We start from the raw sequence: 7,294 nt of genomic DNA on the forward strand, positions 1-7,294 counted from the left end.
TGAAGCAGGTAACATTACTTATTTTGGACAGGTGAGGACAGGGAGACGAGCAGGTAACATTTACTTGTTTTGGACAGGTGGGGACAGGTAATATAATGAGTATACTAACATGCCCTCAGAACAGGTGGAAGGAACGAAAGCTAGAAAGGCCGGTAATGATGATATCAGAGGAATGAGTTTATTAGTAAGTTTGATCATATTTCTATGTTATTAGTAAGGGATATTAGTAAGGTTAAAAAGGGTGAAGAGTTAATTAGAACAAAATAAAAAGCGAAATTATCAGATAGAAACTGGCAGAAGGAAATAAACACATAAATTGGTAGCCTATGAGTGCAGGTAGGTAAGCAAAGGTGTGTGGTAAGGTGTATAGCAAGACAGACTGGTGGAGAGACAGGCGGATAGGGTAGATGCGGAAGACAGACACGGACAGACAGAGAAACATTCAGATAAGCCCCATACATACATACATACATGTATACCTTACATACATACCTACATATTCTCCCACGTTTCTGCATACATAATTACCCAAAACTTGGAGGCTGTGCTAAATCGACCTTTGTCTCAGTGCTCGTCTCTCCGTCTTTATACAAAAAACACATTAAGGTTTTAAATTAAGTCCACAGGAAGCATTCACACACAGGGAGCGAAACTAAAACAAATAAACCCTCTTAGCTATTAGTCCATATTCAGCACTCAAACATACATTCATGTACAATTTCATACATATACATACATACATACATACATACATACATACATGCATACATACACATACTTGCCTATACATTACTGAAGTTTTGGCTATTGAAACCTCCTTTCACGGCAGTCGGCAGTACACACACACACACACACACACACACACACACACACACACACACACACACACACACACACACACACACACACACACACACACACATGTCCACACACACACACACACACACACACACACAAGACCATAATAACGTTCCAGGAATGCTGACAGAGAAACATAGAAGAAAAATAAAAGAAAAAAGAGGATAAACGGGATAACGCGGAGAAAGGGAGGAAAGAAGGAGAAAAGAAAGAGGGAGAGAGCGAGAAAAAGGGCGAAAAACATGGAAGAGTTAGGACGATTATGACAAGCAGAGCAGAACATATAAAAAAGAAAAAATGCTGCATTATAAAGCAAGAGAAGTAAAATGTTAAATGCAATGCATGAATGAAAATCAAGGGGCAAAAATATACATGTGTGTGTGTGTGTGTGTGTGTGTGTGTGTGTGTGTTTCTTGAAATAAGGTATTAATAAACAACCATGTTGCCTCTCTTTCTATCTTCTATCGATATTTTCATGTTGACTGCTCTTCTGAACTTGCTAACTGCATGCCTCCCCCTCCCGCTTTGCCCCACATGCACAAGACTTGCTACTCATGCTCATCCCTATACTGTCCAAACCCCTTACATGCAGATTGTAACCAGCATCTTCCTCTTTCATCCCTCACGCTGGTAAACTCTGGAACAATCTTCCTTCATCTGTATTTCCTCCTGCCTGCGACTTGAACTCTTTCAAGAGGGAAGGTATCAGGACACCTCCTCCAGAAATTGACCTCTGATTTCGAACACTCCTTTAACCTCTGTTCTGGAGCAGTAAGTAGCAGGTGCCTTTTTTTTTTTTTTTTTTATCATTGCATACTTGCACTGTCTCCATAGCTGTAAAAAAAAAAAGAAACTGGTAAGAAATAAACGAGTTCATGTATTTCATCTTTTAGTTCTCTCTCTCTCTCTCTCTCTCTCTCTCTCTCTCTCTCTCTCTCTCTCTCTCTCTCTCTCTCTCTCTCTCTCTCTCTCTCTCTCTCTCTCTCTCTCTCTCTCTCTCTCTCTCTCTCTCTCGTCTCTCTCTCTCTCTCTCTCTCTCTCTCTCTCTCTAAGCCACAGTACAGTGTGACGCGTTATTAACGTTTAATTACAAGGTTTTCAAAGTGTTAAAGAAGAGGAAAAGAAAGAAGCCTGAAAAGTGCGAGGCGCGAGAAAAAAAATATTGAAAAGAGAAAAGCTAATTAGAAATATATTAAAGAACAATTTTCCGCCAACTCCTTAAGACTTTCGGGAAAAATAAAAGTGAGAGGTTATCAGCAGGAAATATTCTTCATAAAACGACACCGAGAATATTAAATTGCTTCTCGGCCAAAGGAGGAGGGATAAGAGGGAGATTAGCAGGAGGGAGAAAGAGCTTATGGATACCTGCTATCGGAGGAAGTAAAGAACACAACCATTTTTTGTAATGTAATATTGTAACCCGTAATCCGGGCACACAGAATTAGACTGACACACTGTTTGTGGTATTAGGCACTTTACTTAAATTCTGGTACTTTAGGAGTATTTAAAGGAGTTCGTAAATGGGGTGATGAAACGGTGTCGCCTTTCTTTAATGTATTTTATTCTACCTTAATACTACTTAATATTACAGAAGGTAAAAATATTGTTTAAACCAGCGACTGGCTTACTAGACTCTATGAGGTACTTCGGAGGTTTTCTTTCACTGTTGGTTGCCGCCAGCGTTAACACTGGTATAATATTGAGTAAAAACTCGCACAATAAAATTATCATAGAAATATAATCCTGAAAGTAAAACTAAGATAATAGAACACAATATATATGTTTAGATACGCTTTCCTCTAGTACCACATTACTCCATACTCACACAGTAGCAAAGATGAATGTTCTGCCGCGATGTCTAGGGAAGGACAACTGAGTGTCCAGCGCCAACGAACAGAGTGCTGGTTGATCTGATCTCTTGGCTGCATAAATGCGCTTCTTATGAGCGCATGACATACATACAACCAGACATCACGAGGGTGATAATACGTCAGGCGTGTGGTCATACATCAAACTCACGCGAGCTCATACAATAATCTACCTAACCATTGACATGCTTAATTCACGCAGTGGACGCAGCTTTGTTTTCATAACTTGTTTTGTTCACGCAGACTGATCGTGTTTTGGCCGCGGTTGATTGTGTTTTGGCCGAGAGATAAGCGGGTGCGTTAATAGAGGCAATTACTGCAATTGTGTATAGGTTGGTAAATAGAACAGTGCATTTAGGGGACAATCATGTATTTGGAGGAGTCCGTGTTGTGTTTTTAGCGGTTGGTACCGCTGTTGTCATCAGATCAATATTGCCGGTGAAGATGAAACAGCACTGGAGCAGAGTGGTGTCGCAGCTCGCTTCAAGGAGCACCACAGTAATAATAATAATAATAATAATGTATAATAATAATAATATGTAATGAGCCCTTGCACTTGTATGCCCCGAAATCCGATGTTCTCTTACCTGAAATGAGTAAAAAAATACGTATGTAGTAATTTTCTTTACCAATTTATCTATCCATCCGACTTTTGACATTTTGCGATTGACGATAGTTTCCGGTGGCCGCTAGGCTGAAAATCTACTTAATAAAGAACACATTCTGATAGTATTAAATTCAGCATAAGAAACACGGGTACAAAAAGAAAGAGCTCAGGGGTCCTGGCGTGCAGTGGGATGGTTGGGGGTGACGATGGGTGGGGAGGCAGAGGGAGTGTTCAGAGCTGCCTGTGTGTATGAGAGGAATGAAGAATTAATGTGGGTGTGGGTGTATGGGTGTGGGTGGATTTGTTTTTATATAGCATATATATTAAGGGAGGATACAAAATATATATGTAAATGTAAATGTAAATAATTTTCCTGAAAAAGAAAAATAGTGAAAATAATCGAAAAACAGTACCGTCAGGAAAACTGGCAGAATAGTTGAACAAGTTAAATATATAGATTATTACAGAGAGATTGAGAGAGAGAGAGAGACCAGGAAGGCGCCAGGCCCTGACAGCGTGAGTCCATACTTACTGCGGCGATGCTCCGATGAGCTCACCAGCCCCTCGCCCAGATCTTCCGGCGATGCCTGCAGAGCAGGGTGTGGCCTGCACAGTGGAAGGAGGCCAGAGTCACACCCGTACACAAGAAAAAATCCAGGTCCGAGCCAGGCAATTACAGGCCAATATCACTCCTCCCAATCATCAGCAAGATATTTGAGAGGATCATCGGGGAGCAATTGACATCCTTCCTCGAGGAAAACCACCTGCAGTCACCGAAGCAGTTTGGTTTTCGGAAGAGGGCCGCTCTACCTCAGACCTCCTCCTTCTCCTCTCAAAGTCCTGGCATGACGCCCTTGATGACGGCCACCCTCTCGTGATTGCCCTGGATATAGCTGGCGCGTTCGACTCCGTTTGGCACCGCGGTCTGACGGCGAAGCTACAGCAACTAGGCATCACGGGGACCTGCTGCGCCTGCTCTCAAACTACCTGTTAGGCAGGAGCCTCCACGTAGCAGTCAACGGAAGCACCTCGACCAGCTTCCCGGTGGAGCCTCCGTTCACAGGGTCCGTCCTTGGACCTATTCTGTGGAACATATACTTTAACGACCTCCTGCACACCATCCCGGCAGCAAGCGCTTACGCCGACGACTGCACCCTCTCCAGAACATACAAGAGGGAGAAGCCCAGGACGTGATAGAGTCCGTCAACAGACAGTTGGCAGACATAATGGCCTGGGGAAAGAGGTGGCAAGTCAGGTTTGCCCCTGACAAAACCCAGGCCATGGTAATATCACGTTCTCGGGAGGACGCGAGGCAACTCCACGGCAGACTGAGATTCAGGAATGACACCATCCTCTGCAGTCCAGCGTCGACATCCTGGGCGTGGAGGTGGACTCCCAGCTGCGGTTTGACCGTCACCTTGAAAGGGTGGCGCAAAGCCTCCCAGAAGGTGAACCTCCTGCGCCGCATGAAGAACCTCCTCGATGCTGAAGGCCTGAACACCCTCTATAAGGCACAAGTCCGTCCAGTGATGGAGTATGCACCGCTCACCTGGATGGCCAGCGCCCGCTGCCACCTCAACCTGCTAGACAAGGTGCAGAGGAGGGCTGAACGCCTCATCAACGGCACCCAGCACCACCGACCGAGCCAGTGGGAGACACAGCGACAACAACAACAACAACAACACCCACACGAAGGAAGGGCAAGACCAGCCACGAACCAGCTGAATAGCCTGGAGCACCGTCGCCGCGTCGCTGCCCTGACGGTGCTACAAGGCACAAGTGGGCCTAGTGCCCCACCTGACGGACCTGAGGGCTACCTGGAGGAGGTCTGAGCGCAGCACGAGAACGGTGCTGAGCAACGCCTCCCTCCTGGAAGTGCCAATGGCCCGCTCCAGCACCCACCAACGTGCCTTCTCCATCGCAGCGGTGGTGTGGTGGAACAACCTCACTGCTGATGTGGATGTGACACAACTGTCCACTCAGCAGATGAAGGTTGCGTCCCACAGGTGGCTACTCCTACACCCACCGTAAATATGTATATATATAATTGTATAATATATTGTATAATAATTGTATAATATAATCGGCAGAAGCTTTTAAATAGCTCCCCAACGGTCGGGGGAACTTTAGCATAGACAAATAATACTGCCATGTACTAATGTACTGAACACGTTTAAATAAAAAAAAAAAAAAAGAGAGAGAGAGAGAGAGAGAGAGAGAGAGAGAGAGAGAGAGAGAGAGAGAGAGAGAGAGAGAGAGAGAGAGAGAGAGAGAGAGAGAGAGAGAGAGAGAGAGAGAGAGAGAGAGAGAGAGAGAGAGAGAGAGAGAGGTCAGCAGTCACAGGGAGAGGACGTACACGATCGACGCTCCGAGTAGCCACTCCTGAGGTTGCCTCAGGCTTCCCAGACGCCCTCACCACCTACAACACCACTTCATCACCACCACTGCAACGTGTTCTGTGTAGTGAAAAGTGTGTAGTGCCCTGTGAACAGTGCAGTGGAGTGTTTTTAAGGACAGTGTGTATAGCAGCAAGGTGTACGCCAGCCAGCGGGGTCACTGTGGCGCGTCCTGCCTCCTTGACCCAGCCTTTGTTGCCTGACCCCATACGCTCAGAGGATTTAAATCCCCTGGGACGTCCTCTCCACCCCCTCCACAGCTGCACTGCGTTCCACAGGAGATTAGTGCGGCCACCCTCCTACGTGGCCCCACCCTGACCTGACCTCTCCCACATCTTACCATCTCGCACGCACATGGCTGGCTCTATCCCTCCACACAGCAAAATTGCCTGGGCCGGCCAAGCAGGCTTTCCTGGCGCTAGATACTGCTGCATCTGCAGCTACTCTACACGAGACAAGCCTGTAACGCCCTGCACCTGGGAAAACTGCCCCAACTCTGTGTGCCGTGAGTGTTTCTCAGACGCCGAGTTCTGCTGCTCCCAGACAACTGAACTAAGGCGTGCCCGCGGCTTCTCCCGGCCGGTGACTTACGAGGTGGCCTCAACCACCATCTCGGAGCCCGAGGAAGCCAACCACGAGAACGTAGATGAACAAGGCGAACAAGACGTGCAGGTGGAAGAGCCAGAAAACATCGTACAGCATCTCATTGCTTCCTCCAGCAAGGAGGAGCTCGCAAGGCGTCTCGTTCAGCTCCAGCAAGAGACTCAGAGGCAGAAACTAATCATAACAAGATACAAGGAGGAAAAAAAGCTTGTCCTGAATCAAAAAGTCGTAATAGCAAAAACTCTAAGTCTCCTTGAACAGATCGAAACCTCTGAGTTGGAGCAAAATCACCCACAAATTGCCAACATCGCCACGAGTGCACTACCCAGCAAGATTGACACAGACTGGGGGGAAGTGTGCTCCGAATCCCTCTCCTGGCGAAGCTGGTGGACGTCAGGCAGGCCACGCAAACTCGCCAAACTCGTGGACTGCTTGCCTCCCTCACCTAGCGTCGAAGTCGCCATTGGCTCGGACAGCAGCAACACCTCCACAACCTCCGACGACACCACCGCCACTACCAGCACCGCGAGCGGAGGCGCAGCTCAGGCCAGCGAGCGCGAGGACACAGACGCCAGCAGCAGCAACGACAACAACCGCGGCTCCCCTCGCTCCCGCCCTAGTGCCGGTGACGCTGAGGGCGCAACAAGAAGAGGGAACAGTCGAGACAACGTCCGGGGAGTACACTCCAACCGACAACCGCAGAGGTGGCGAGGAGCAAACAGGAGGCAGCAGCAGGAGGCGGAGAGACACCCATCAAACGCTGCTCACCGCGGTTCCTCTCGGCAGACGCCTCCCCCACCTCGTCGTCACCCGGCCAGACAAGGCCACCACAGCCGACCCGCCCACGGACACCAACCCGCTCCTCGACGCCGCGACAAGGTGTGTGACTACTGCTCCCGTCGGGGACACGCAGCAGAGGAGTGTCACGCGAGGGCTGCAGACGAGAGGCAAGAGCACCTCCT

The sequence above is a fragment of the Eriocheir sinensis genome, unplaced genomic scaffold, assembly GCF_024679095.1.
Source record: "Eriocheir sinensis breed Jianghai 21 unplaced genomic scaffold, ASM2467909v1 Scaffold888, whole genome shotgun sequence".
In the NCBI taxonomy this organism is placed as follows: Eukaryota; Metazoa; Arthropoda; class Malacostraca; order Decapoda; family Varunidae; genus Eriocheir; species Eriocheir sinensis.